Genomic DNA, 9,897 nt, shown 5'->3' with positions numbered 1-9,897 from the left:
CTCCTCTTGAGAATAACCTGCCTAGCATGGAAGATACGGACAACCCTAGTTGATACATGAGCTATTCGAGCATACAAAACATAATTTCATTTGAAGGTTTAGAGTTTGGCACATACAAATTTACTTGGAACGGCAGGTAGATACCACATATAGGAAGTTATTGGTGGACTCATATGGAATAACTTTTGGGGTTTAAGGGATTGGATGCACAAGCAGTATTCCCGCTTAGTACAAGTGAAGGCTAGCAAAAGACTGGGAAGCGACCAACTCGAGAGCGACAACAGTCATGAACATGCATTAAAATTAATAAACATTGAGTACACGCATGAGTAGGATATAATCCACCATGAACATAAATATTGTGAAGGCTATGTTGATTTGTTTCAACTACATGTGTGAACATGTGCCAAGCCGAGCCACTTAAATCATTCAAAGGAGGATACCACCCCACTATACCACATCACAACCATTTTAATAGCATGTTGGCACGCAAGGTAAACCATTATAACTCATAGCTAATCAAGCATGGCACGAGCAACTATGATCTCTAATTGTCATTGCAAACATGTTTATTCATAATAGGCTGAATCAGGAACGATGAACTAATCATATTTACAAAAACAAGAGAGGTTGAGTTCATACCAGCGTTTCTCATCTCAGTCGGTCCATCATATATCGTCATAATTGCCTTTAACTTGCACGACCGAACGATGTGAATAATAATAAGAGTGCACGTGCATTGGACTAAGCTGGAATCTGCGAGCATTCAATAAACAGGAGAAGACAAGGCAATATGGGCTCTTGGTAAATCAACAATAATGCATATAAGAGCCACTTCAACAATTTAATCATGGTCTTCTCCTATCGACCCCCAAAGAAAAGAAAAGAAATAAAACTATTTACACGGGAAAGCTCCCAACAAGCAAAAAGAAGAACAAGAAATCTTTTTGGGTTTTCTTTTTAATTATTACTACTACAACATGAAAAGTAAACTAACTAAAAGCTACAACTATTTTTTTTTGGTTTTTCTGAAGGTTTATCAAACACACAAGAAGAAAGCAAGAAAAAGAAATTAAACTAGCATGGATATTACAATGAAAAAGTATGAGCACCAACATCTAGCAATGAGTGTGTGTGAACATAAATGTAATGTCAGTGGGAAATACGTACTCCCCCAAGCTTGGGCTTTTGGCCTAAGTTAGTTTATTGCCACGGGTGGCCTGGCGGATATCCATAGTTGTAGGTGCGGTCGTACTGAGATGCAGCGGCTATCGCCTCCTGAGCTGCAGCATGGCAGCGAGCTGCCTCCGCCCTCCTCTCGTACTCATCTGCCTCCTCTCTAGTAATAACATATCTTCCTTTTGCCTGATAATCAAAGAAGGCAGGAGCAGGGAGAGTAATATGAACATCACGACGTCTGTCAAAGATTAAGCGATACTGGAGAGGTGATTCATTCCTCTCAACAAACTGGTGGTGAACCATAGCATTAAAGTCTAGGTAAGCAGGAGGCAATTCAATATCATCATTACGTATGGTTACACCAAGAAAATCAGCTAAGCGGGTTGCATAAATTTCACCAAAGAAATCTCCATTAAATCTATTATTATGCAACCTACGTGCAACAATGGCTCCCAAATTATAAGATTTGTCTCCTAACACAGCACTCCTAAGAATACTGAGGTCAGGGACACACATATGACATGCTTCATCTTTACCATTTATGCACGTACCTATGAAGAGAGCAAAATAATGTATAGCAGAAAAATGAATGCTCCCTATGGTAGCTTGTGCTATATCTCTAGATTCCCCCACAGTTATATTAGCAAAAAAAATTCTAAATTCTTCTTTGATTCCTGCTCGGTCCATAAAGTTTTCTGAAGGCCATTCACAAGGCCGCACTGAAGCATCCCTTGGTGGCTCATCGTCAGCATCATGCATTGCAAGCCTGGGTCCTTGCTTCCTTGAAGAACCACCTTGGTACATCTTCCTAAGCATATTTCTACCTCTGAAAAATTTCTGAAATTTTTAGTAACTTCAAACAAAAGTGAACCGAGCTCAACAAAATTGATAGCAACTACTCCTACAAGTGCCTAGAGACTATATCATGCATTACAACTACTTGGAACCATATAAATTTGTCATGCAAGCTCAAGAACATGGTCACCTAGGCAGCACAAATTTGCAATGAATACAGCACTTGAACAAAAACTAATTGGACCAATGGAGGAGTCACATACTGATACATCTCCAATGTATCTATAATTTTTGATTGCTCCATGCTATATTATCTACTGTTTTGGACCATATTGGGCTTTATTTTCCACTTTTATATTATTTTTGGGACTAACCTATTAACCGGAGGCCCAGCCCAGAATTGTAGTTTTTTTGCCTATTTCAGTGTTTAGAAGAAACGGAATATCAAACGGAGTCCAAATGGAATGAAACCTTTGGGAACGTGATTTTCTCACCGAATATGATCCAGGAGACTTGGACCCCACGTTAAGAAAGAAAGGAGGTGCCCACGAGGGTGGGGGGCGCGCCCACCCCCTAGGGCACGCCCCCTGCCTCGTGGGCCCCCCGTTGCTCCACCGACGTACTCCTTCCTCCTGTATATACCTATGTACCCCTAAACGATCAGATACGGAGCCAAAAACCTAATTCCACCGCTGCAACCTTCTGTACCCACGAGATCCCATCTTGGGGCCTGTTCCGGAGCTCCGCCGGAAGGGGAATCCACCACTGAGGGCTTCTACATCATCACCATAGCCCCTCCGATGAAGTGTGAGTAGTTTACCTCAGACCTTCGGGTCCATAGTTAGTAGCTAGATGGCTTCTTCTCTCTTTTTGGATCTCAATACAATGCTCTCCCCCTCTCTCGTGGAGATATATTCGATGTAATCTTCTTTTTGCGATGTGTTTGTTGAGACCGATGAATTGTGGGTTTATGATCAAGATTGTCTATGAACAATATTTGAATATTCTCTGAATTCTTTTATGTATGATTGGTTATCTTTGCAAGTCTCTTCGAATTATCAGTTTGGTTTGGCCTAATAGATTGGTTTTTCTTGCAATGGGAGAAGTGCTTAGCTTTGGGTTCAATCTTGCGGTGTCCTTTCCCAGTGACAGTAGGGGCAGCAAGGCACGTATTGTATTGTTGCCATCGAGGATAACAAGATGGGTTTTTTAGCATATTGCGTGAATTTATCCATCTACATCATGTCATCTTGCTTAAGGCGTTACTCTGTTTTCTTGAACTTAATACTCTAGAGGCATGATGGATAGCGATCGATGAGTGGAGTAATAGTAGTAGATGCAGGAAGGAGTCGGTCTACTTGTCTCGGACGTGATGCCTATATACATGATCATACCTAGATATTCTCATAATTATGCTCAATTCTGTCAATTGCTCAACAGTAATTTGTTCACCCACCGTAGGATACTTAAGCTCTTGAGAGAAGCCACTAGTGAAATCTATGGCCCCGGGTCTATCTTCATCATATTAATCTTCCATCACTTTATTATTGCTTTGCTTTTTTACTTTGCCTTTTATTTTACTTTGCATCTTTATACGAAAAATACCAAAAATATTATCTATCATCTCTATCAGATCTCACTCTCGTAAGTGACCGTGAAGGGATTGACAACCCCTATTTGTGTTGGCTGCAAGGAGTTATTTGCTTTGTGTAGGTACGAGGGACTCGCGCGTAGCCTCCTACTGGATTGATACCTTGGTTCTAAAAAACTGAGGGAAATACTTACGCTACTTTGCTGCATCATCCTTTCCTCTTCGAGGAAATCCAACGCAGTGCTCAAGAGGTAGCAAGAAGAATTTCTGGCGCCGTTGCCGGGAAGTCTATGTAAAAGTCAACATACCAAGTACCCATCACAATCCCTTATCTCTCGCATTACATTATTTGCCATTTGCCTCTCGTTTTCCTCTCCCCCACTTCACCATTGCCGTTTTATTCGCCCTCTCTTTTCCGTTTGCCTTTTTCCCGCTTTCCTTTTTGTTTGCTCGTCTGTTGGATGACTTGCTTGTCACGATGGCTCAAGATAATACCAAATTGTGTGACTTTACCAATACCAACAATAATGATTTCCTTAGCACTCCGATTGCTCCTCTTACCAACACTGAATCTTGTGAAATCAATACTGCTTTGTTGAATCTTGTTATGAAAGATCAATTCGCCGACCTTCCTAGTGAAGATGCCGCTACTCATCTAAATAGCTTCGTGGATTTGTGTGATATGCAAAAGAAGAAAGATGTTGATAATGATATTGTTAAATTGAAGCCATTTCCTTTTTCGCTTAGAGATCATGCTAAAGCTTGGTTTTCGTCTTTGCCTAAAAATAGTATTGATTCTTGGGACAAGTGCAAAGATGCTTTTATCTCTAAGTATTTTCCTCCCGCTAAGATCATCTCTCTTAGAAACGATATTATGAATTTTAAGCAACTTGATCATGAACATGTTGCACAAGCTTGGGAGAGAATGAAATTAATGATACGTAATTGCCCTACTCATGGTTTGAACTTGTGGATGATTATACAAAAAATTTATGCCGGATTGAATTTTGCTTCTAGAAATCTTTTTGATTCGGCCGTGGGAGGCACTTTTATGGAAATCACTTTAGGAGATGCTACTAAACTCCTAGATAATATTATGCTTAATTATTCTCAATGGCACACTGAAAGATCTACTAATAAAAAAGTGCATGAGATAGAAGAAAATTAATGTTTTGAGTGGAAAGATGGATGAACTTATGAAATTATTTGCTACTAAGAGTGTTTCTTCTGATCCTAATGATATGCCTTTGTCTACTTTGATTGAGAATAATAATGAATCTATGGATGTGAATTTTGTTGGTAGGAATAATTTTTGTAACAACACGTATAGAGGGAACTTTAATCCTAGGCCTTAACCTAGTGATCCTTCTAATAATTATGGAAATTCCTACAACAACTCTTATGGAAAATTTAATAAGATGCCCTCTGAATTTGAGAATAGTGTTAAAGAGTTTATGAATTCACAAAAGAATTTTAATGCTTTGCTTGAAGAGAAATTGCTTAAAGTTGATGAATTGGCTAGGAACATTGATAGAATTTCTCTCGATGTTGATTCTTTAAAGCTTAGATCTGTTCCTCCTAAGCATGATACCAATGAGTCTCTCAAAGCCATGAGAATTTCCATTCATGAGTGCAAAGAAAGAACCGCTAGGATGCGTGCTACAAAAGATGCCTTTATTAAAGCGTGTTCTTCCAATACCTATGAAAATTAAGATGAAGATCTAAAAGTTATTGATGTGTCCCCTATTAAATCTTTGTTTTGTAATATGAATCTTGATAATGATGGGACTAAATATGATCCACCTTTACCTAGAAGGCGTTCCAAGAATTTGGAGTATTTAGATCTTGATGATGAAATTGATAAAAGTGGGATTAAAGAAAGCAAAACCCTAGATGTTATTAAACCCACTATCTTGGACTTCAAGGAATTTAATTATGAAAGTTTCTCTTTAATTGATTGTATTTCCTTGTTGCAATCTGTGCTAAATTCTCCTCATGCTTATAGTCAAAATAAAGCCTTTACCAAATATATCGTTGATGCCTTGATGCAATCTTATGAAGAAAAACTTGAGTTGGAAGTTTCTATCCCTAGAAAACTTTATGATGAGTGGGAACCAACTATTAAAATTAAGATTAAGGATCATGAATTTTATGCTTTATGTGATTTGGGTGCTAGTGTTTCCACTATTCCCAAAACTTTGTGCGATTTGTTAGATTTCCGTGATTTTGATGATTGCTCTCTAAACTTGCACCTTGCCGATTCCACAATTAAGAAACCTATGGGAAGAATTAATGATGTTCTTATTGTTGCAAATAGGAATTATGTGCCTGTAGATTTTATCGTTCTTGATATAGATTGCAATCCTTCTTGTCCTATTATTCTTGGTAGACCTTTCCTTAGAACGATTGGTGCAATTATTGATATGAAGGAAAGGAATATTAGATTCCAATTTCCATTAAAGAAAGGCATGGAACACTTCCCTAGGAAGAAAATAAAACTACCATATGAATCTATCATGAGAGTCACTTATGGATTGCCTACCAAAGATGGCAATACCTAGATCTATCCTTCCTTTTATGCCTAACTAGGGGCATTAAACGATAGCGCTTGCTGGGAGGCAACCCAATTTTATTTTTAGTTTTTTTTTGCTTTTGATTCTGTTTAGGAACAAATAATCCATCTACCTTCTGTTTAGATGTGTTTTTATGTTTTAATTAGTGTTGTGGGAAGTTAAACCTATAGGATCTTCTTGGATGATAGTTATTTGATCTTGTTGTAATTTCCAGAAACTTTCTGTTCACAAAAACAATTGTTAAAAATCATAAGAACATGATAAAATAGTGATTCAAATTGCTGCTGATCAATAAACAAATTGCCTAGGTCGTCCTATTTTTTCTGAATTTTTGGAGTTGCATAAGTTTGCGTTAGTTACAGATTACTACAGACTGTTCCGTTTTTGACAGATTCTGTTTTTCGTATGTTATTTGCTTATTTTTATGAATCTATGGCTAGTAAAATAGTTTATAAACCATAGAGAAGTTGGAATACAGTAGGTTTAACACCAATATAAATAAAGAATGAGTTCATTACAGTACCTTGAAGTGGTCTTTTGTTTTCTTTCGCTAACGGAGCTCACGAGATTTCTGTTGAGTTTTGTGTTGTGAAGTTTTCAAGTTTTGGGTGAAATCTTTTGATGGATTATGGAACAAGGAGTTGCAAGAGCCTAGGCTTGGGGATGCCCATGGCACCCCCAATATAATCTAAGGACACCAAAATGTCAAAGCTTGGGGATGCCCCGGAGGGCATCCCCTCTTTCGTCTACTTCCATCGGTAACTTTACTTGGAGCTATATTTTTATTCACCACATGATATGTGTTTTGCTTGGAGCGTCTTGTATTATTTGAGTCTTTGCTTTTTAGTTTACCACAATCATCCTTGCTGTACACACCTTTTGAGAGAGCCATACATGATTTGGAATTTGTTAGAATACTCTATGTGCTTCATTTATATCTTTTGAGCTATATAGTTTTGCGCTAGTGCTTCACTTATATCTTTTAGAGCACGGTGGTGGATTTGTTTTATAGAAACAATTGATTTCTCATGCTTCACTTAAATTATTTTGAGAGTCTTAAACAGCATGGTAATTTGCTTAAAATCTAATATGCTTGGTATGCAAGATTTGTAAAACTTTCTTTTGAGTGCGTTGAATACTAAGAAAAGTTTGATGCTTGATAATTGTTTTGAGATATGAAGATGGTGATATTAGAGTCATGCTAGTTGAGTAGTTGTGAATTTTAGAAATACTTGTGTTAAAGTTTGTGATTCCCCTAGCATGCACGTATGGTGAACCGTTATGTGATGAAGTCGGAGCATAATTTATTTATTGATTGTCTTCCTTATGAGTGGCGGTCGGGGACGAGCGATGGTCTTTTCCTACCAATCTATCCCCCTAGGAGCATGTGCATAATACTTTGCTTTGATAACTTGTAGATTTTTGCAATAAGTATATTAGTTCTTTATGACTAATGTTGAGTCCATGGATTATATGCACTCTTCTTCCTCCCACCATTGCTAGCCTCTCTAATACCGCACACTTTTCGCCGGTATCATACACCCACCAAATACCTTCCTCAAAACAGCCACCATACCTACATATCATGGCATTTCCATAGCCATTCCGAGATATATTGCCATGCAACTTTCCACCGTTCTGTTTATTATGACACGCTCCATCATTGTCATATTGCTAGCATGATCATGTAGTTGACATCGAATTTGTGGCAAAGCCACCGTTCATAATTCTTTCATACATATCACTCTTGATTCATTGCATATCCCGGTACACCGCCGGAGGCATTCACATAGTCATATTTTGTTCTAAGTATCGAGTTGTAATTGTTGAGTTGTAAGAAAATAAAAGTGTGATGATCATCATTTAGAGCATTGTCCCAAGTGAGGAAAGGATGATGGAGACTATGATTCCCCCACAAGTCGGGATGAGACTCCGGACAAAAAAAGAGGCCATAAAAAAGAGAAAAGGCCCAAACAAAAAAATGAGAGAAAAAGAGAGAAGGGACAATGTTACTATCCTTTTGCCACACTTGTGCTTCAAAGTAGCACCAAGGTCTTCATGATAGAGAGTCTCTCATTTTGTCACTTTCATATACTAGTGGGAATTTTTCATTATAGAACTTGGCTTGTATATTCCAATGATGGGCTTCCTCAAAATGCCCTAGGTCTTCGCGAGCAAGCGAGTTGGATGCACACCCACTTAGTTTCTTTTGTTGAGCTTTCATATACTTATAGCTCTAGTGCATCCGTTGCATGGCAATCCCTACTCACTCACATTGATATCTATTGATGGGCATCTCCATAGCCCGTTGATACGCCTAGTTGATTGAGACTATCTTCCCCTCTTTTTGTCTTCTCCACAACCACCATTCTATTCCACATATAGTGCTATATCCATGGCTCACGCTCATGTATTGCGTAAAGATTGAAAAAGTTTTGAGAATGTCAAAAGTATGAAACAATTGCTTGGCTTTTCATCGGGGTTGTGTATGATTTAAATACTTTGTGTGGTGAATATAGAGCATAGCCAGACTATATGATTTTGTAGGGATAACTTTCTTTGGCCATGTTATTTTGAGAATACATAATTGCTTAGTTAGTATGCTTGAAGTATTATTATTTTTATGTCAATATGAACTTTTGTCTTGAATCTTTCGGACCTGAATATTCATACCACAATTAAGAATAATTACATTGAAATTATGCCAAGTAGCACTCCGCATCAAAAATTCTCTTTTTATCATTTACCTACTCGAGGACGAGCAGGAATTAAGCTTGGGGATGCCTGATACGTCTCCAACGTATCTATAATTTTTGATTGCTCCATGCTATATTATCTACTGTTTTGGACCATATTGGGCTTTATTTTCCACTTTTATATTATTTTTGGGACTAACCTATTAACCGGAGGCCCATCCCAGAATTGCTGTTTTTTTGCCTATTTCAGTGTTTCGAAGAAACGAAATATCAAATGGAGTCCAAACGGAATGAAACCTTCGGGAACGTGATTTTCTCACCGAATATGATCCAGGAGACTTGGACCCCACGTCAAGAAAGAAAGGAGGTGGCCACGAGGGTGGGGGCAAGCCCACCCCCTAGGGCACGCCCCCTGCCTCGTGGGCCCCCCGTTGCTCCATCGAAGTACTCCTTCCTCCTATATATACCTACATACCCCAAACGATCAGATACGGAGCCAAAAACCTAATTCCACCGCCGCAACCTTCTGTACCCACGAGATCCCATCTTGGGCCTGTTCCGGAGCTCCGCCGGAAGGGGAATCCACCACTGAGGGCTTCTACATCATCACCATATAGCCCCTCCGATGAAGTGTGAGTAGTTTACCTCAGACCTTCGGGTCCATCGTTAGTAGCTAGATGGCTTCTTCTCTCTTTTTGGATCTCAATACAATGCTCTCCCCCTCTCTCGTGGAGATCTATTCGATGTAATCTTCTTTTTGCGGTGTGTTTGTTGAGACCGATGAATTGTGGGTTTATGATCAAGATTATCTATGAACAAAATTTGAATCTTCTCTGAATTCTTTTATGTATGATTGGTTATCTTTGCAAGTCTCTTCGAATTATCAGTTTGGTTTGGCCTACTAGATTGGTTTTTCTTGCAATGGGAGAAGTGCTTAGCTTTGGGTTCAATCTTGCGGTGTCCTTTCCCAGTGACAGTAGGGGCAGCAAGGCACGTATTGTATTGTTGCCATCGAGGATAACAAGATGGTTTTTTTTATCATATTGCATGAATTTATCCCTCT

Source organism: Triticum dicoccoides, chromosome 7A (assembly GCF_002162155.2).
Source record: "Triticum dicoccoides isolate Atlit2015 ecotype Zavitan chromosome 7A, WEW_v2.0, whole genome shotgun sequence".
In the NCBI taxonomy this organism is placed as follows: domain Eukaryota; kingdom Viridiplantae; phylum Streptophyta; class Magnoliopsida; order Poales; family Poaceae; genus Triticum; species Triticum dicoccoides.
The sequence above is the reverse complement of the archived record's forward strand: the minus strand, read 5'-3'. Positions refer to the sequence as shown.